Genomic DNA, 22,716 nt, shown 5'->3' on the forward strand with positions numbered 1-22,716 from the left:
ATGAAAGAAACGGCCATGAAAAAAAAAAAACGAAAATAAATATACCAACTTTCGTGCTCCTCAGCCCAGAGGAAGTGGGTCAGGGTAAATCTTTATTGAACACCCTTTCGTAGAATAGGGCTTAGCGCTTCCACAGACTTTCCAAAATCAACTTCTCTTGGACCACGTATGTCTATTCAACATTTTATCACAGTATACTGAATAGCCTCTGTGACTTCGGTTGCCACTTCGGTTGCCACCCATTATCAAGATTGTGGGAACTGTGGTTGTGTTACGACTTCCGATATCTTGTCGGATGATTGACTTTTATTGAACAAACCAAACCGGTGATGAGGTAAGGGATCCAGGGTACCTCGGTGTATCTCGTTCTGGCCCGTCATCGGAGTTCCCCACTTATTTGTGTTACTGCTCAGCAAGAAATGGGAGGGGCGCCTTTGCTGGTAATCTTTGCTTTAAAGTACGTTGATTTACATATTAAGGCAAGTACAGCAAGCAAAAGAAATAAAAATCAGGCCCTTCATATCATACCCTTCCTTCTGACATCACCCTCACCACCGACATTTCCCAATTCGAATCTGCTATTGAAGACCATCTTTCAAGTCACGCCACCTAACCTGTCCCGCCATTTTTCTACGTGCCCACCCCTCATGTAATGTCCCGTTCTGGGACCTTTGAGGTATCGATCATGAATAAATAAATAAATAAATAAATAAATAAATAAATAAATAAATAAATAAATAAATAAATAAATAAATAAATAAATAAATAAATAAATAAATAAATAAATAAATAAAGAGATTAAATTGCGACAGTAACACGACTGAAAAATGTGTGCACGAACGTTCTATTGGCGTCAGCCAGTTAGCAGCAGGTCTTGAACGCGTCGATGTTAGTACATAACCAAAAACCCCGTCCAGCACATTTGGTATCTAGATGTAGATGTAGATCCCTGTGGAGCAGTGGCACTTACCCACTTTGTATGATTGGGCAAGAATGAGGTGGCTCAGTATAACATCTAAAACCAGTAAAACAAGGCAGATGTTTACTGGTTACCAATAAGGCACCAACCACCTGCCTTATTGGTTAGCAAGCAAGGCAGGTTATAATCAAAAGTAAGAGATTGCATAGGGAGTAAAAGGGAATGAAAGTGAAAAATTAAAAACAAAATAAAAATAGAGCTCAATTTGGCAGAAGAAACCACACTAAAATTGGAATTTAGGGATTAATCGCATTGAGCCTAAATTAAAGTTCTCAACGACAGAGCGAACCTTTCCGTCACTGTGCCCTGGAGTCGAGACACCCAAACATAGCAAATTTGCAACAGTCATATCTAATACGAGATATCTCTAAGGTTCTTTTTTGTAAGATAATAAATCGTCGACTAAAAATGAAAAAATGGACGACGCTTAAGCTTCGCCTTTAAGAGATAGCGTTATAGGGACCCGTTCGCATCGCACCGTTCGCATACGGAAAGTAGGCTTCATTGACTGCAACACTGAACGTGCGAAAGCCAGCTTACAAAGACCAAGCTTACGCCGATCCCATTAAAGTCGGCTTCACTTTTAAACTGTAATGCATTGCTGAAAAGACGTTTTTCCGGGGGAAATATAAGTGGTCTTATATTAAAATGTGAAAGTCGTAGCACCTTTTTTATTATTTTACTAATTGTTTGCTATTGCCCCGACGCGCGCAGGTCTGGTAGAAATGCTGGAAAAGGGGTTTGAGTTTGCTCGTAGCAGAATTAGGTTTTATCGTACATTCAAATTACAATCCGACGGCGAATCCGACGCCGAATGGTAAAGTCGTACTTTACCATTTTTCTGACGGATTTCACTGTGAGAAATTGATTTTTTTGTTCAACAATACATTGCACCACGTGGAGGGCCTGCGCGGTCGATGTGGTTGGATGATTTTCTGTGCCAACCGCGATCACACGCCGGTTGCCGACGCCGGATTTTCTGCGACACGGGGCCCTAAACGTTATCGCGTTAAAAACTTCGAGTACGCTTAGGCTTCGCCTTTTAAGAGTGAAACGCGATTGTGTTATGGACGCCGTTGACGCCGACACCGTATTGTCTGCGACATGGGGCCCAAACAAAGTTTAGAAAGGCTCGGTTTTAAACATTCCCCTCAATGTTGCCTAGAACGAAAGTACAGCGAAACACCACCAGAATTGGAGGACGCTTAAGCTTCGCCTTTAAGAGTGGAACGCGATAGCATTCAAAGATCCCTGGCTGCTTATCAGGCTTTTTTATCGTATATTCAAATTACAAGCCGACGTTATCGCGTCTGTAGGTTGTGGTTAAGTAGTACTTTACGATTTTTCTGACGAATTTTTCTTTGAGAAATTCTATTTTTGTTCACTAACACCTTGCGCCACGCGCCGGGCCTGTGTGGTCGGGGTGGCTCGGGATGATATGGTTCGGCATGATTATTTTCGCCAGACGCCGATGTTTAACGCCGACGCCGAAGCCGGCACCAACGCCGGATTTTCTGCGACACGGGGCCCTTAAGGTGTCGGTCCCACTCCGGCGGCACGAGCCCCCCGTTTTCAGTACTTTTGGAGCTACCGTGGCGGCTCGTCTACTTAGGATATAAAGTTGTCGTATATACCATAAAAAAGTTTAATTCTTGTAGATTCCAACTATATATAATATAAAAATACTGATTAATGTGATTTAGAAATAAATGTTCAAGAACAAGCATTAGATAAATGGTTTTTGCGAACTGTGTCTCAGTTGTGACCATATTTAGAAGAAACTATACCACATTTACTGCATCGTGGCTTGCTCTGTAGCTTTAGGACATATTTATTTCCTAGACGCAGCAAGAAATGTTGAATTTTTACTTTTTGGATAATTTGCTTTTGAAGAATGCCAAATATCGCAACTTCTGTTGTAAACAGCCCGGCAACTACACGCTCAAGGAAGCTAAATTTTGGGTAAATTATAGTTCAAGGAATTTCCATTTTGGACGCAAAATTTCATTCATGTACAGTTAGCCAGGTCGGACCTGGGGCCGCAGAGCAAACTCCTTCAGCAAGTCCAGCGGGCGGCCAAGGCCCGTGGAGCCCTGGACTAAGCGAGCCACCCATCGCTCTTTGGCCCCTTTCCGCCACTCCCTGCTTGACGGGGTCGGCTACAGACCCCATCAAGCCTTTTGCGGCTTTCAGTCTGTGCTCCCAGCATTTTGTACATGCTATAATGTACCATAATGCCGAAATAAAACGAACGAACGAACGAACGAACGAACGAACGAACGAACGAACGAACGAACGAACGAACGAACGAACGAACGAACGAATTGTATTACTACTACTTCCAGGATGTTATGCATCAAATAAACTCGCTGAAGTTTGAAATAAACCAGCTACGTTTGGAATGAGCGTATTGGCGCTGGCATTGTATTGATTTGCGCATCGACTACGTTTGAAATAAATATAGCGAGAAAACATGTAATTATTGCAACAAAAACATAAACAATTTTGTGAGGTCCTCGGCCCATGCCACGAAATCCATGCGTGTATTGGATAGGCTGAACAAAACGCGTTAAATGTTCAGTAACGGTGGCAGGAAGCTCTTGGCTTCAGGAATTTGCAATCAATTGTTGTTACAAAATACCTTCACAAAGAACCGAATGAGACACAAAATAAACATAACAATGTGCTTGTCGCCGAGGAGCCAGACATTCTGAACCTATAAGCAGCAACATCGCACATGTATGCCCTTTCTTAAAAATGTTTTTGAATGTCGTATTCTCTTCTTACTTGTCCACTATTTATTCTTCAGAAGATACCGCGTGCACTAAACCAGCAACACATTCGGTTGTGGCCAAAAAACCTGCATATCTATGGGTGAGAATAATTTTCTTCTTTATTCTACATTTCTGTTTTTCACGGCTGATACCGCGCATAAGACGGCTTACAACACATACCACATACCATTTGGAACAACGTGCTTTTCCTATCTTCTAAAGACGTCAAATTGAATGGTTCTGTGGACATCGAAGTATCGATGCATACAAATGAAGCACTTTACAAAACACAGAACTTCACGCTTGCAGTGATAAATGCTGGGGCTTTTTCCGCCGCAAACGATACAAGGCGCCTACGCAGTATGAACAAGGCGTTCTGGCCGCGAGTTCGGGATGCAGCAAGTAGTGAAATAAAACAACAAAAAATGTTTAAGGCGGTAGCCACAATAAAAACATGGACGAATTAGGTAAGGGCACACAGAAGGTGAGAAAAAGAAAGGGCTTTACCGGTGTTCTGGAAAACATTTTTATCAGCGTTGACCGGTCCCCCGCCTCTACCTATATGCATACGTACAAGGAGGAAATATTTCAATGTGCCACTTCTCTATGCGTTGTTATCGTATTTACACAGCTGGCCGGCTCTGACAACCCTGCTGCATTCCAACCATGTATCATTTGCTATGGGCAAAGTCCCATAACTTTCATTCGTAGATGTTCTCTCTTCAAAAAAAAAAAGTCAGCAGCCATTCCCCTGTCGAGAAAATGGGGGTTAGCGAAGCTTGTGGCAAGACGACGCAGTCACAGGCGTTCCGCTTCGTTTTCCCTAAACTCAGGGTCGACGGCTCTTCGCTGACGTTTGACCTCAACATCGCGCTCCCGCAACTCAGGGTCCGCGGGTCTTCGCTGAAATTTCGACTGGGCTTCGGAATCCCTCACGCTAGAATCGGCACGTCGACGAAGAGCCCTTTCCCGAGAATATTCGCCGCGCCGTGGCTCAAACGCAGCCTGCTCCTCGGCGGAATGCAATACGCGCGGCCTTCCCATCCTGTCGCCGAAACTGATCTAAGGCGAGAGAAGCCTGGCGGAGCACACGCCCACCCCCTTTACTTCCCTTTCCCTCCCCGCGACACACCAAATGACCCTTATTGGTCGCAACGCGTCCCGTGATCTGGAGCCAGCGCAGCCCATGCACCCACCCCGTACAGATGGTAAACCAGCGGAGCTGAAATGTGCGGCCCCGGTATGAGCCACACGTGATTTCTTTCTTTCCTTCTTTCTTTCTTGTCCCTGGCTCATACCCGCATATCCAATGCGGGTATGCGCCCCATGTGATTTGATTATCGTTAATCGTGACGTAACTGACGAGCATGTAATGTTATTGGTGTCATGACCTGTCAGTCATGTTAGTCATACATTCGTACCCTTCCGTGCCAATTTTTGTATATACCAAGTGAACGAGACGCGAGTTGTCGACATGTTTTCGATAGGGTCGAAAACCTGTCGCCGACACCGCCGCCGACACTTGTGAGGCAATACAAGCTTCGCTTGAATTAGTGTTTTGGTAGAACAGGTATTACATATCTTAACATCTTGGTAAGGACTCGTTTCACCTCGCCGCTGCTCATCGACGAATACAAACAACAGTTCTTCCGGGTGTGCTTCAACAATGCTCGTACGACACACCAAACAGTTCAAGATATGGGCATCTTGCACTTAACACGTGGTGAGGAGGAATAAACTTTATTTAGGGAAATGAGCAGACGCTAAAATCATCCGAGGTGGGCGGCGTCCCTAGTCCAGGATGCCGTGGGCCTGAGCCGATAAACAACAATATTTTCTTCTATGACATGACGAGCCCTTACACATCCCTTCAAGAAGCCAAGCAGCCACAAAAAATTGAAAAAAAAAAGTTAAATCTGAATTTTCAATGACAGGCGAGTGCGTGTCATTGGTCGGCGCGATAGACCAATTGTCGGGTTCGCGTGAAACGTGGACGCTTTCCTGACACTGACTTCCGCGCGGTTCAGTCATTTCGAATTTTATCTCCCGTTGCTATAGCAACAGGAGATAAAACCTTTTCCGTGCCAGTATGACATAGCCTTGAAACGCTTTGCCAGCTCACCGTCACGGCACCGGGGTCCGTCATGAGACAGCGTTTTCTCGGTCATTTATCGTAAATAAACACACGCTCATGACATTATCCGATGCTATTTACGACACCGGCGTCCCATTTTATTGCGATAGCAATTATATGGACACTCCAGGCGAATTTCTGCCATCGTCGCCATCGTCGTCGCCGTGAGGTTCCGTATAAAGTCCACGGGTGATAATTATCAATAGTCGCCGCGCGCCATACGCTGTATGTGCGAGTGAAAGCATACAATGGTAAGCCGGCAATCGCTGCTCGCGCACACAAGGGCGGAAAGCAGGAAGGAAGCGCGCAGTCTTCCAGTCACGCACAAGGCTCCGGAGGGAGGGTAGGGAGGTGGAGGGACCGCGCTTTACTGAGGCCGTGCGGTCCCACGGGGATGGAAGGTTCCGGGGCGAGGAGAGGAGGGGGCGTTCTGCGGCGCGAGCGACCGCCCGCGCGGCTGTATCTTGAAAGCCAGCTGCGGTGGGGCAGAGTCCGCCCTCCCTGTGTTTTAACGCGACAGTGTTAAGGGCCCCGTGTCGCAGAAAATCCGGCATCGGCTGCGGCGATGGCGTTAAGCATCGGCGTCTGGCGGAAATAATGATGCCGAACTACATCATCCCGAAGCACTCGGACCACAAAGGCCCTCCGCGTGGCGCCAGGCGTTAGTGAACAAAACTTGAATTTCTCAAAGTAAAATCCATCAGAAAAATCGTAAAGTACAACTTAACCACAACTTACAGGCGTGATAGCGTCGGATTGTAATTTGAATATATGACAAAAAAGCCTGATAAGCAGCCAGGGATTTTTCAATGATATCGCATTCCCCTCTTAAAGGCGAAGCTTAAGCGTCCTCTAATTCTGATGGTATTTCGCTGTCCTTTGGTTCTAGGCAACATTGAGGTAAATGTTGAAAACCGAGCCTTTCTAAATTTTTGGACACGTGCGCGCCTCGGGGCAACAGCAACCAATTAATAAAATAATAAAAAAAAGATCCTAGGGCCTTCACATTTTGATACAAGACGGCTTAAATTGCTCCTGTAAAAATGTGTTTCCAGCAATGCATTTGTGTTTAAAAGTGAAGCCGACTTTAAGGGGATCAGTGTGAGTTTGGTCTTTGTAAGCTGGCTTTCCCACGTTGTGTGTTGCAGTGAAGCCTACTCATAAACAAAAATATGATGCGAACGGAGCCCGATAACGCTATCGCGTTCCACTCGAAGCTTAAGCGTCCTCGAATTTTTCGCGGCTAAGATCGCGTTGATGCGAGCGCCGGCTTCGCTCGCTGCTGCTGCTGTGCTGACTCCAGAGTCTTGACAGCCAGTTTCCGCGGTCATCGAGTGAGATGCGTTCATGTTTGCTTGTGCGCGCGGGACACAATGCTTGTTAATATAGCTAGTGTGCCTATGTTTACAAGTTTATACGGCCGATAAAACTACTATCCTTACTTTGTATAGCTGTCCACTAGTTTGCTATCGCAATCGATGCTTCGCCTATCGAGCGAAACTGCATTTTTAGAATCTCCAAATTAAAAAAAAAATTGCATGCGGCAGATAGCACAATTCTTACCTTTGATCTAAATTACTCGATGAGGCGGCCATTAGTTTTACGAGAAATCAAAATGCTTCATTAAATAATTAACATAATTACGTTGATTACCTTTTAAGTAATTACTTTACGGCACATGTTTAAATCTACGAATTATAGCCGGTGAGTTCGCAAGGCGTATCCAATTGAAACCAATTCTCAGGAATGCACCAGTTTCGAGATAATAATTTTCAAAGTGTCCGACGAAATGCATTGGCGTTACAGTTTTTAACAAAACGCTGTTTTTGCTTTGAGGCACAAAAGTAACTGGAACACCAATGCATTTCGTCGGACACTTGGAAAATTATCTCGAAACTGGTGCAGTCCTGAGAACTTTTTCCAAGTGGATATGCTTGCGAGGCTATAATTCGTAGATCTATATATGTGCCGTGGAATAATTAAATAAAAATTTAGGATAATTATGTTAATTATTTAAGTAGTCATTTTGATTTCTCGTAGAAGTAATGGCTGCTTCATTGAGTAACTTAGATAAATGATTAGAATTGTGCTATCTGATACAGGTGATTTTAAACATTTTTGGACCTTCTTAAAAAAAACACTATATATGAACGAGAAGAAAAAAATTGAGGGGCCCTGTTTTTATTTAAGTCATACAATAAGAAGCCAACAAACAATGATGCCAAGGAGAGCGTAGGGGAAGTTATCTGCAGTTATTAATTGAATTACAGAAATGATAAGTAAATGGAAATGATAGTGGATGAAAAAACAAGTGGTCACGAGGGGGATACGAACCAACGTCTTCGCTTTACGCGTGCGATGCTCTTACCAATTGAGAAAACTGTTGAAAAGTACGCCGGGACCAACCTCCAGGAGTCAACCACGTGAGTTAGGTATACTAGACAATACCATAAAATCACATACTCGTCCAAATATCCTTTCCGGTAGTGTTGGGACTCGGGGTAGCCTTTAGGCCGGTGCTCCTTCAGCCGTAGGGATGAGTACGGCCGGGAATAAGAGCGAGAGAAAAGGTTTATTCTACATATTTACAGTGGCTCCAGGTATATGGAAGCCCACTCAATGTAGGAGCACTTTGACTGTCTGACTCACTACATATCTCAGCACACATGAAAACACGTCAGGACACACCCATTGAACCAAATGTGTTCGCTCGAAAAAGCAGTCATCTTCCCTAGTTTCCTACACAAGGGAATTCGATGGCCTTTATGCGGCCAATCAGAGGGGCCGTATCGTTCACAGAACTCCGCCTCTCATATCCAATTAAACTTCGATGCAAGGACGAGACAATCTGGAAACAGGGGGTTCACACTCCTTCCACGAAAGTCGTCGACTTGGTTTCTTGCTCTCCGTGACAGTCATCTTGCCAGGGTCGGGACAGTGACCTTCGTGCTGGTCCCCGCTTCCACGAAGGGTGGCGGTTGTGGTCGCTTCTAAGCACGGTGTAAGAATAAGGAGAGGTGCTGACACTCTCCCCCCAACGCGCGCGAAAGCGCCGCTCGCTCGCGTCCAGATTATGTTCGGCTTGGTTGCAGCTGATTCGGCGCCGTCGTAGAGGGCGCTGCGGTATGCGGTCCCAGCCTCGGCGGCAAGGCGCGTGCTGCCGCTGCTTCGTCTTCCTGCTTGCATGTGCGGTTGCGCTGTTTTGAAGGCACGATTTTTGTTCGCGTTCGTTTCATGAGCTTGTGCTTGGGTGTTGTCGCCACGGGACCTCGACGAAGGTGGCAGCGGGCTTCTGAGGGGCGTTTGAAATGGCTAGAAAGTGCTTCGTTCTGAACTGCAATTCTGCATACCTGACTTGTGCGGAGCGTGTGCCTTTATTCAAAGCGCCGTCCGACAGCGGTCGTCTAGAGCAGTGGCGCCGTGCAAATCTGAGGGCAGACCGAAGTCTAACGCCTACCGACCATGTCTGCACCAGCCATTTTTCAGAGGATACGATATCGATGGCATATTGTCACGACGTCGAAAGCTCGAGGGACAAACGAAACGCACTTGTCGGCAGAGGCAGTAACAAGAACGGACGGTTTTAAAATAGCGCGCGCTAGTCACTGCTTCTTCTTCTTGCTATGTTTTTCATAAGTGCCGATGTGTCTTATGCTGTCGTCATCGCCGCGCTAGACACGTGGCAATATTACGCGGAACGCTCGATAAAAGGATTCTCACCTTATTTCCAAGAGAGAGAGAGAGAAAGAAAGAAAGACAAGGAGGTTAGCCAGTGTGAATACCGGCTTGCTACTCTGTACTGGGGAAAGGGGCAAAGGGAATAAAAGATGATAGAAGAAAAAAAAACATTGAAGTAAGAAAATTTGCGCAATAACGCGACCCTGCGCGCTACAACGTTCAAAGCCAGTCGCACAATTCACAAGCCCTTAAAAACTTCAGCAGAGCCCTTAAGGCCTTGAGTGCCGAAGTCCGTCTACACCAGTGTCCTAAAGCTTTTTCTTCTGTGAGGGGGCGATTGTCCAGTTTTTCAAGCGCAGTCGCGAGCACTTTTCTTGCCACATTGTAGCGGGGACAGTCACAGAGTAGGTGCTTGATTGTATCCTCGCGGCCACAGTTGTCGCAAGCAGGGCTGTCAGCCATTCCAATGCGGAAGGAATAGGCGTTCGTGAATGCCACGCCGAGCCACATGCGGCACAGAAGTGTTGCTTCCGCTCGTGGTAACCCTGGTGGAAGACGGAGTTGCAGACATGGATCCAATCTGTGGAGGCGTGCGTTGCTGAAGTCACTGGTGTTCCACAGAGTCTGCGTAAGCTCGCGTGCGAGGGAACGAAGTTTTGTGGCTGCGTCTGTTCTCGACAGTGGTATGGATACAATAGGGGCACAATCGTGGGCCGATCGGGCAGCGTCATCCGCATTGTGATTTCCCGAAATTCCGCAGTGACCCGGTATCCACTGGTAGATGATAGTTGTGCCCCTTGTCGGTTGCGTGATGGTGAAGTAGTCGGATGTCTGCTACTAATTGTGCGTTAGGTCCGTGGTTGAAGGGGGACAGCAGGCACTGGAGAGCTGCCTTCGAGTCACAAAAGATGGACCATGACTGTGATGATTTGGGACCAATAAATTCCAGAGCAGCACGGATAGCTGCGAGTTCTGCAGCCGTCGATGATGTAATGTGAGACGTCTTGAATTGGATGGTGACAGATTTCACGGGAATTACCACTGCTCCAGCTGAACTTTTGGAGGAGACAGAACCGTCCGTGTAAACGTGGGTGCGTTCTCTGTGCTTTTCATGCATGAATGAAAGCACGGTTTGTTTGAGGGCGAATGACGACATGTCCGTTATCTTTCTGATACCGGGAATTACAAGAAGGGCTTGGATTGGATGCAGGCACCACAGTGGTAGAGATGGTCGTGCTGCAGGCGTGAAGTTCGACGGTAAAGTTCCATGGCTGGCGGCAATAATCCTGCTAAACGCTGAACGAGGTCGAGCGGCAGGAAGGGAGGCGAGATGATGCGATGGAAGTCGGGCGAAGTGCCGGATGTGTATCCTTAAAGCATCGACTTGAATGTACGTAGTGATGGGTTGATCATGCGCGATGGCTATTGTTGCTGCCGTGGATGCACACCTGGGAAGGCCAAGACATATTCTCAGAGCTTGAGCTTGCACAGACTGGAGGACCCGGAGGTTGGTCTTACCGGTCCCACTCAGTACAGGTAAGCTATAGCGTAGGAGACCCAGGAAGAGTGCATTATACAGTTGGAGCATCGCCCTCACAGATGCACCCCATGACTTTCCCGCGAGAAATCTGAGAACATTAATTAGCTCCTCGATGTTTCCAGGCACACAGTTCTGAGAATTTTCACACATCTGCTCCATGAGGAGCGTGTATTTCGGCAAGTCGATGCGTTGAACTGTGGTACAGTGTGACTTGCCGATGCCTTCGACCTTAACATATGTTGGAACATGGTGACTACCATGCGTTTCGTTGTCCGGGAACATCTGAGAACAGGTCTCGATCGATTGTCACTCCTAGAAAACGGTGCGTCTTCTCGTAGATGATTGGCTGTCCATTAATTTTGACAACATACGGTCTCATTGCTTTGCGCGTGAAAGCGACCATGGAGCACTTCTCCGATGACACATCCAGACCTCGTGCTCGGAGATAACCTGATGTAACTGTGGCCGCTTTTTGGAGTCTGGCGCGCACCTGGGGACGCGTAACTCCTCATGACCAAATGCATATATCGTCCGCATAGATCGACAAGTGGACGATTGCGGAAGGGAATGAACTAGGTCGATGAGCGCTAGATTAAATAGAGTGGGGCTCACGACTCCACCTTGCGGTACGCCACGGTAGGTGTTGTGCTGCGATGTCATACCATCCTCTGTTTGCACAAAGAATGACCTGTCCTTCAAATAGCTGATAATCCATCGAAAAACAAGGCCACCCAGGCCAACATCGCTCATAGCGTCCAGGATGGCTCGATGAGTTATGTTGTCATAAGCGCCTTTAACGTCCAGGAACATCGCCGCTGACAGTCTCTTTAGGGTTTTTTCGTGCTGAACCGACGAGACAAGATCTATGACGTTGTCTATAGAAGAACGTCCGCGTCGGAAGCCTGCCATAGCGTCAGGGTATATCTCGTATCGCTCTAAGTACCACTCCAGACGTGTAAGCACCATCCTCTCCATCACCTTTCCTAGACAGCTGGCCAGAGCAATGGGACGATACGACGCCACGTCTAGAGGTGATTTGCCTGGTTTGAGCAGAGGCACAAGGCGGCTGGACTTCCATACAGCAGGAACCACTCCTTCACGCCACGAATTATTGTACACGTCCAGAAGAGCTTGCCGAGCTGTTTGACCAAGGTTGGCAAGAGCTGCGTACGTCACCCCGTCAGGTCCAGGCGATGAGGAACGTCTGCACGCTGCCAATGCCGCTTGCAACTCCTCGGTCGAAAACAGATTGTCCATACGAGAATCCCTCGAGATGGGAACGTCATAGGAATCATGCGCGGTGAACGAGGACGGTTGGCCGGCAACCTTCAAACAGAAGTTCTCCGCTACGTCGATCTCTCGGCGACCTTGGTAGAGAGCCAGGCATTTGAAGGGGTGGCGCTGTTGCGGCGATGTTCGAAGACCGCGCACCGTCCTCCATATATATGACAGGGGTTTATGGGGGTCAAGAGAATTACAGAAACTCTTCCACCTTAGAGACTGCAGTAAGTTGATCCGACGCTGGATCTTCTTCTGTATGCGTCTCGACTCCCTTAAGTCGTAGATGGACTTGGTGCGCCGGTAGCGTCGTTCAGCGCGACGGCGAATTGCTCGGAGGCGTTCCAATTCCGCTTCGAATTCACAAAATTTTGGTGTAGGCCTAAAAACGCTTGTGGCCTTTTGAGCAGCGTCATTAATTAGCTCCTCGATGTTTCCAGGCACACAGTTCTGAGAATTTTCACACATCTGCTCCATGAGGAGCGTGTATTTCGGCCAGTCGATGCGTTGAACTGTGGTACAGTGTGACTTGCCGATGCCTTCGACCTTAACATATGTTGGAACATGGTCACTACCATGCGTTTCGTTGTCCGGGAACCATTTCACACTGCTACTGAGGGATCTTGAAACAAAAGTTAAGTCCAGGCAGCTGCTGTAAGTCAATCCCCGCAGAAAAGTGGGACTTCCATCATTAAGGCAGCAGAGTGCATGGTTCGACGCGAAGGTTAGTACATGTCGTCCTCGGCAATCCATCTTTAAACTTCCCCATAGCGGATGATGCGCATTGAAATCGCCGGTAATAATCCATGGTCCAGGTGTCGATTTTAAAATTGCACTTAGTCTTGCGTTGTTAAATCGGCTCGAAGGTGAAATGTAGGCACCTACGAGCGTGAGTGTGACGTTCTTGCATTTTACGGTCAAGCATACGTACTGATTGTCGTCATCAGGTGCCACAGGGTGTAACACATAAGTGAAATCACATCTGACGTAAACGATGACTTTGCTGCGGTCGCTACAGGTGCCAGACATGAAAGCTTCATATCCTGATAAACAGATCGCGCTATCAATGTTTGGCTCACAAATAACGATGATTGGAAATTTGTTCTTAAAAACAAAGGCACGAAAGTCCGAAATGCGGGATTTAAGACCACGGGCATTCCACTGGAAGATAAACGCTTCCTTGACTTGCTTAAGGAACGAGTGCAGAGGAGCAGCCATGGTGCTTCTCAAGACTGGACAGTACCGGATTCAGCGCATCCAGTATCTGAAGCGCACCTCGAGCCGCCGGAGTGTGTATGGACGTCAGGAGAACACGGAACGTGTTCATAAGGGCCCTTATCATGGTGACAACTTGTTTGTCGTCTTCGTGGCTGCTGTCCGAAGGTGAAGTATGATTCGGCGAGCGTGCGTCATGTAGCTTCTCCGCTGGTTGGTCTAGCCTCGGCAACGGAGGCCACTCCTCGCGTGAGGCAATGACATTCGAGACTTTCTGCGTAGGATCCTCGCTGCTAGTATTGCTAGTTGTCTGTGGAAGTGTGTGGACTGTCGGCGGACGCGGTGCATCCTTAGCAATAGCAGTGGGTTTCCTCGAAGATCTCCGGCGATGCGAACGCCGGCGTCGCACCTTAGCGGCAGCCTTCCTGTGCGACGAACCATCCCTGACCATTTGCCTCAAGACTTTCATCTCCTTTTTCACATGTGGGCAATTCTTGGAAGATGCGTCGTGAGAGCCTTGGCAATTGGAGCACTTTTGGTTTTCTGCACGACAGGCGTCGGAGCTGTGTGACCCAGAGCATCGTGAGCACACGGCTGTCTTTGTGCAAACTGCACTAACGTGCCCTATCCTTTGACACTTCCGGCACTGAACCAAACTGTCCAATAACCCTCACACGGTCAAATAAACCTCGAAAGCCGCTGCGGAAGAGAGAACCTCCTGTGTGCCGCAGTAGTTTGTGCAAATTTTGCTGCATGTAAAAGATATAGACTGCGTGTTTACTATAATGCACCAATATTGGAAAATATGTAAATGTCACGTAGCTGGACAGAACCAAGGTAATGTTGTCTGCCGTCGCTTGGAGATACTCAGATTATTTTTTTATTCTGCTTAATTACATAATTATTTTCACAATTGATTAATCAACTCTTTTAATGCTATAATTGGATAAAAATATGAACGAGATAATTGTACAGCAGCGTGGAAAACCCCCAGTATAACTTTCTGTTGCTCAATACGTGATACATAAAAGTGTTTTCCGAGCGTGAACGAAACCCGTGAATACAGCAATATTGCCGCGCGACTGGCCGCTCGAGGCACTTTGTGTGTATTCGTGAGCTTCTTCCATGCTCGGAAAAACACTTCTACGTAGCGCGTATTGAGCAATACAAAGCTGTATCGGGAGTCTTTCATGTTGCTCTACAATTTTCTCATTGACACTTTTAATCTAATTATAATGATTGAGAAGTTGATCAATAAATAAGACTAATTATCTAATTAGGCGGAATGTAAAAAATAACCGAGTATCTCCAAGGGACGGCAACAACATTACTATGGTTCTGTCCAGCTACGTGACATTTGCATATTTTGAAATATTTGTGCGCCCTGTAAAATACTGCTGTTTTCTGTGCAGATGTGTGCCTGATTTTCAAATTTGTTCCATCCTGGCAACTGAATTTTTTTTTACAATGCGCGTGCGGTGTATATTACACGCTTGCATGTTTTTATACATTTTTCCATTGTGTGAGTGTATGAGACCGCAAGCTTCTGGGATGGTTATCACCTATTAAAATTATCGAGCTGCTTCAAGCACAAGTTTTTTCGTATTGTGTCTATGCAAAAAAAAAAAAAGGTCTATGGGATTATTGTGTGGTGGGTGTAAGTGTATTTGTGGACAGGCTGTAGCATGCATGCATTGTCAAACACGCTTACATTGGCACATTCTCATATGCAATTTAAGAAAAAAGAAAGTCACCTCTTTTTTTAGATCTTGCAAGAGCCACTCAGTCCTCAATGGACGAAAGCCCAATGAATAATATACACGGTCTATGTTAAGTGGAATTGGAATAAAAAAGGCATTTGCTCAGGTTTTCATCAGTAAACTGTGGTAGTGATGCTCTAATTCAAGATAGACGCCTGCCTTCGTCCCGCCTAATAAATTCCCATTTGAAAGAGTTTTTACATAGCTGATGTGCATTCTCATCTTAAGTTCTAGCCATGAACAGCCACTTTGCTCTAGTGCATTGCATATCAGAAGTTTGCGCCGTTTCATTTCTTAATTTATATCGCGGCCACATTGAATTCGCGCAACGATGATTGAACGGTTTTCTGAGCGTGAATGGAAGCAGCGGTAAGCATGAAATACATTTTGTGGTGCAGTCACTATTTTCTTCTCATCGAGGGGTAGCACGTGGGCTAACACTTTCATTTTTTTATGCTTGGATGAACGGCTAGACCGGACGAAACAAATTGCGCGCGCGAGGGTAACTTCAGTGGGCTTTGAGTGCTGCCCGATTGATCCGTGTTCACGTCATCCACGCCCTTCACAAGGAACCTTCATGTTAGCGAAGCCTGGTACACATCACTTTAATGTGAAATAACGATTTTTTTCGCGCTTTGAGGTTTACTCACTCCACTATGAACGAAAATTTAGCGGAGGCAGAGGAATGCCAAGCTGCCGGCGCCGTTAAGCTGGGACCGCTGGCCGCGGCGCCATCTATCGGCTCGCAGCAGAGCTACTCGGTGCGCCCGCGCGCGGCCGAACATAATCTGGACGCTCGCTCGCGCGCAGTGTCAACACCTAAATATTCTTCCACCGTGCTTCTAAGTGAGCTTATTTGCCATCGCGCCACAGCCGGTGTCAGATCGCGTAGCCAGGTAGGCGGCCGCTGATGAAGGGGGTGGCATCGGGAGAAGCACCCAAAGGAATGCGCACTGCCCAGTTGGGGCACTTGTTTGCCCGTCACCGTCGGTGTCGGGCACTGTCGCCGTCTGGGCGACGCTGATGAAAGGGGCTGCCTCGATGGAAGCAACCAAAGAATGCGCCCTGCTGATTCGGGACGCAAAAAGTATAGCCAAGGCCATCTTGACTGTGCTTGGCATCCTCCTATTCGTGCATTAATGACGCCAGCGTCTCCATCGCCTAGCTTGCAGAACTTTCCTAATATGATAACCATATTTACATGGAATACCTGCAGCCTCCGCAGTTACCTCTTCGACTTCAAAAAATTTCTTCACACACACTGCTTCCAAAATTTATGAAGAACCAACTCCTGTTGCTATTCAAGAATTCATTTAGCACGATTAGGGAGGGGATTGTTTGTGGCAGTATGTTGCATTATGTGTTATGGATGGCGCTCCCCTTACCACCGTACCTCACGTGTACGTGGTAGTCAACCGGTACTTTGAGCACCACTTCCTCAAAGACCAGTTCTGAACCCCGTGCAGCTTGTGATACCAGAGGAGAAGCTTCTCAAACGAAAGCGTTTGCGTCTTCTGCCAGAGGCACAGTGTCTGGACGACAGCATCTCAAAACGTTAGCTGTCACGAAGGAAGAATGTGAGAACGCTCTCCATACCACCGGTACCACCTTGTGGTTTTTACCGCTGTGTTAAACTGCACGTATTCGGGATCGGCCCACGCAAACAGTCAGGCAGTCACAGAAGATCGCAGTTAGTCTCCAAAGAGAAATAAACGCGTAAAAAAGTATAAAGGAAAGACACATGAGATATGGGCCCTCGTGCACCACGCAATAGGCAAGCGGAAATTTCTAGCCGATGAGCGCTAGGGCGATATGAAAAGGAGTAGAGCAGCGGACAGCGGATGACGAGGGCCGATCGTGACGTGGGCGTCACTAAACGCTACAACGAATCAAACAATGTGTTGAAAGCTCCGGTAACAGAGATGACCACTTTCCCAAGAGTAAATGAGCAGGAGGGCCCCGAAGGAAGTGAGGACCGGCATCAGAAGAAGTTGGCTTGCCGAGGCTGCCTGACGTCATGCTCCCTCCTAGTCCTTTTTCTTCCTCCATGAGAAAGACATAAAAGCAAAGGAAAGGCTAAGCAGAGGATATTGGCTACTCTGCACTGGGGAAGGGGAAAGGAGTGCGAAAGACGAGAGAAAAAGAAGCGAAGAATGAACAATGTAAAACTGCCTGTGTGGGCACCAGGGGCGTAGCTGCAGCACCCCCCCCCCCCCCCCCCCCCAATTACCCACCCTTTGTTCTCTCCCCGCTACAGCTCCCAGAGACAGACGCTTGTGACGACGCTGGCGCGCCTCGACGACCGGCCGCTTTCTGAGCAGACGATCTTAAGAGTGCCGGCTGACACGGTCTTCACGCCAGAAGGCGCTGAGCGCACTGCTGTGGTTCCCCCGGACAAGCGACCTGCTTGAACGACTGTGACACTCCTGAGTTCCTTTGTGTGCGTGCGTGTTTTTTTTTGTTTTTTTCTGATCACCCTCTATTTCTACGTGTGTGCACTTTTCTTTATCTTTCTGTCTCCCCTTACCCCTTCCCCAGTGCAGGGTAGCAAACTGGATACCTACCTTCCGGTTAACCTCCCTGCCTTTCCCATCTCATTTATCTCTCTCTCTCTCCTTTGTTCTCGTCGGTTCGCGCTGACATAATTCAATAAACCGGTGCTACTATCACAATTTCATTCCTGGGCGCTTCCGTTTGGGTTGGTAATTTACAGCGAATCATGTCCGCATATAGGAAAAAACTGGCACGGTGTTTGTCAAGGCTTTGACACTCTGTGAGGTTTTGGGCGAGAATGTGGCGGCCGCATTGCGGCGGCGGCATTCTGAAGCAACAAATGCGCAACAAATGCGCAACAAATGAAGCAACAAATGCGGCAGCCGCATTTTAGATAAAGGCGAAAATGCTCGAGGCACTTTTAGATTTAGGTGCACGTTAAAGATCCCAGGTTGTCGAAATTTCCGGTATACATTTCCGCCGCTTCCCTTCAGGTGCCGGTTAGGGCTCGCGCAGGATCTTAGGCTACGTTCATACTTGGTCTCGAAGCTGGCGGAAGCGGCAAAATCTTGCAGAAATCCGCCCGCCCAGGCGGCAAAACAGGCAGAAAAACAGGCGGCCAGCCACATCGGTCTCGGACCGATTTTTTCGCCATGGCGAAGCGGAAACCCGGCGGAAAGTCGTTCTGCTCGACCGGAAGCTACACTAGCATGTAAAAATCCGGTCGTAAAATGGAACATGGCACCAAAAGTGTAGGCTGTAATGCTGATCGACGCGATCAAGAACCACCCCTTGCTCTACGACAAGAGTGGTACTAAAACGTACTGTCAGCAATACTCGCGATAGTTTTCAACGTCGCGCGATCGGAGGTGCGGCAACGAAGCCTTGGCGTGACCCAACTTCTTACACTTAAGCAAAGCCAGGCGAACCCACCACCGCCGTTTCCGAGGTGTCCACGTCTTCCGTTTATTCATTGTCCATTTCTAGAAAACAAGTAGGTAGAAGTATAAAAGCCATTTCTTCTTCCACTTCCATGGCAGACAATAGTTAGGCAGATTCCTCGTTGGCGCTCCATAATTCTCCTCGCACGTGCACTGTATGTTTGCTTTTCTCGTCGCGAAGATAGATTGGGAGCGTAGGTCTCACGTAGGACGCGCAGGCTTCGGCGAGCCCCAAAACAAGCGCCAGCCCGGGTTTTAGCTTTGGTGTTCCCGTTGCCGCTTTGGAGTCCTGGAGGCGCCGACAATAATACGAAATGTAAATGTTATTACAACTTGTAAATAAAAGCTATTAAAGAAATATAATCATGCCTAGGCATCAACCTGTGACTCAGCGCTACCGCGCCCGTGTGAGGAGAATTACGGAACGCCAATGAGGAATTTACCGAAGGTCGCAGATGACAAGCGAAGTGGCGCAAAATGATCACTTTTGATGACGGGTGGGTCAATGAATACTACAATACCGCTCGAAATGCGATAATGAGCGCCACCACACCGACAAACGTACGCAGACTAGATGGATGTGGACGAAAGCGGCAGCGGCGGCCGCGGCGGTAGCAAAAAAAATGTGAACTTGGCGCAGAAAAGATTTTCCGGCCGCTTTGGCCTTTCCGCCCGCTTGCCGCTTCCCAAGTGTGAACGTAGCCTGGTCTGCGCGCGAAACGTCTCTTGTTTGCGATTGCGCCCCTACGGAAGGCTGGTAGTTACTGTTGTGTTGTTGAATCCTAAACCAGCAATTACGGAAGGCTGGTAGTTGCTGTTGTGTTGCAAACCAGCAATGTACACACGAAGGGGTTGATGCCAGCAGTGAAATTCCACCGACTCGCAACAGAATGCATGAAACAGACAGCCGACAAGCATGGATTACTGCTGTGCGCAGTACAGCGTAAGTGAACTCTTGTTGCAGGCGCTGACAGTTCTCGTCGGAGTTCACGCGTCCTGAGAAATTGATTATGCGCAATATGCACTGAACAAGACAGGAGTTCATTCCTGCATCACTAGTACACCGATCAGTCGAGATTCTGTGAGGTACAAGGCCGCTTCCTGTTTGCACAGGCGTAAGTAAAGCAGAAATGAGTTGCACGCACTACTTAAAATGCATACACATACCATGTCTATGCTGTGCTGTGAAATATTCTGTACAATTCTGAATCTGTTGACGTAAAGGCAAATGACGGCTGCACGCTCGCACACAGCGGAAGACACAGCGGCTCATGCACTTGCCGCAGGAAATGCAACCCTCTCGTATGAGGGAGCAGGGCGACGAAAGCTTCGGGGGAAAAAAAAAAAGCATTACGCGTTTTTGCGCGTATTTAAGTTTTCTAGCGCAAAGACGCAGCGAACAAGCTATTGCTATGGGAGTAGGTATAGCCTGGTCACACGTGCATTTTCACGTGTATAGCCGTCCTTGACTTGTGAAACGCACTTCTCCCCGACGAGGACGACGCTTAACGGAGATTAACAATTAATGATGTCTACCCCGATCGGGCGGGTCGTCTCAATGATGCGTTTTCGAAGACTGGTCCATTCAGTGGCACGATGAGAGACCGTTGCTCCAAACGCCCACTGTACCTGTCGTACTTACTGTATTTTACTGAGTACTTACTTTTTTACTTAATTTCTTCACAAGCACACGCACACGCGAGGGGGGGGGGGGGGTCCCATGTCTTTGATATACAGGTAGAGTCTGCTTAAACTACCGATATTTATTATCGATCACGTCACATAGAGGAAAGCAGACGCTTGCCCCCCCCCCCCCCCCAAAAAAAAAAAAAAAAAAAAAAAAAATTCCGGCTACGCCCCTGGTGGGCACTAACATACCGACATCGCCTCACAGTGTCACACACAGTCTCGGTGTCCTGCCGAGAAATACAGTATACCACACAGTGTAGTGTCGCACAGTCACAATTTGTCGCACAATACGGTATCCTTTAGGTAACGCAGCAATACTTATAGGACTGCTCGCGCTAATGTCCGTGTAGGCCAGTGTCCAAACATTTTGCTTTCTGTGAATGGGCGTTTGTCCAGCTGGTCTAGTGTGGAGGAATGCGCTACACCTTGCTAGTTGACAAAATGAAGGTGCACAATCGTTTCGCTGCACCCGCAGAAGTCACAAAGTGGCCTGTTGGCTATTCCGATGGTAAACGCGTACGATTTTGAAAATGGCCCTCATAACCATGCATAGATGGGCTGGACGGAAAACGAAGCCGAAAATTATATAGATCCTGCGCCGCCTGCTTTATTAAAATTCCCAGACCATCATCCTGACGCTTCCGTTTGCCGGTATTTTTTTTTATTTTCGCATGCTACATGGTTCCAGGTGAGCATAGCGGAGCGCAGATACTAGGGCGTACTTCTACATGAAGCTTGATGCCTGATCCCGAAGGCGCAGATACGCGGCGATGTGCTTCACATCCCTTTCGTGCGGCGCCGCTCCAGTCGCTGGGAGCAGGTTGACACGCGCGCACCCAGGGCCGCGTGCGAGTGGCTCTGGGTGCGCATGGATTTGCTTTAACTTAGTCCTTCTGGCTTCAAACGGCTTCGCTACTTTGTAAACTCGCCCTTTTCAAGAATGTACTGTGCAATGAACAATCAAGTAAACATTAATAAAGCTATCTGACGGCAGGATCCGAACATAGGACCTCTAGTACAGAAGCCCGATATTGAAACCATTACGCCACGGACGTATGAATCGACAAGCGGCATATAGAACGCCCTTGTGAAAATGTCGCGGGCAACTGAGCGCGTTCAGACGCTTGGCATGTTTCGATTTGGCCCCCTCGACAGGCTGAACCGCTGCAATTAGTATATATGCAATTGTGTGTGTTCGCAGAGCATTTTGCACTTGTAAAAGTAGACACTGCTCCGAAATTTTGGACAATAAAGGCAGATAAAGCGTATAATAAACAAAGCAACGTACAGGAGCGTTGGAATCTACAAACACGAAGATCAGACAAATCCATGTACTTCACATCATTCCCATGGCGGCTTAGCGATCGCAGCGCCGTAGTTACCTCTAGTAATTATTGTATAAAACTATAGCGCACCGTGTCGTGCGCTACGTGCAGCTCGACCACGACGTTCGCCTGGTATCGTGCTATAGCTGTTATCAACTCCGTCGGCTGTTTCGCGACAGTACGGACAAACCAAGAAGCCTGTCACGAAAGACTATCACATTGGAACAGAACACAGCTATCGTAAAGGCTGTCACGTCAGGCGCTTAGTCGCGAACGCCGAATATTCTTTTTTGCTGTTTTATCAACTTCATCGCGAGAATGGATATAAAGTATTGCATGCAACGAATTTCGGCTCCTCCTTCAACTTCGCTAAACTAGTTTACACACTACCGTTCACTTACTTTTTTGAAGCGCTAACGTCGCAATATAGCTGCCAAGTACCAGAAAAAAAGCATTAGTCGATACATTTTGCAGTTCAACGTCACGTTTCGTCATCTTGATGAAAATGCAAAATTGCATAACTTCCGCTTCCCAGCATGAATTTTAAAACGCGTGACCTCTCGACAACCAATCATAGCCAGCATGGCGGATAAAGGCGGCCGTGCAGCCGCCATGTGTCGAGAATGAAGCCCCTGACGACCAACGACCGCCTAATATTGCAGCGAAGCTGTATACCTTTCGCTGGTCGGAAAATTTCATGGCGTAAACACAGAACTCCAGGCTAACAATTGAAGGCAAATGGCATATCTTTGCAATCAGGCATACAGCATGTTATATATATATATATATATATATATATATATATAGAGAGAGAGAGAGAGAGAGAGAGCAGACGCGCCTCCGTCCAACGGCATCGCCAACGCTCGGCCCGCGCTGCTGGTTGCTGGTGTATTTGGAGACGGTGCCCACG

The sequence above is a fragment of the Dermacentor silvarum genome, chromosome 1 (genome assembly GCF_013339745.2).
Source record: "Dermacentor silvarum isolate Dsil-2018 chromosome 1, BIME_Dsil_1.4, whole genome shotgun sequence".
In the NCBI taxonomy this organism is placed as follows: Eukaryota; Metazoa; Arthropoda; class Arachnida; order Ixodida; family Ixodidae; genus Dermacentor; species Dermacentor silvarum.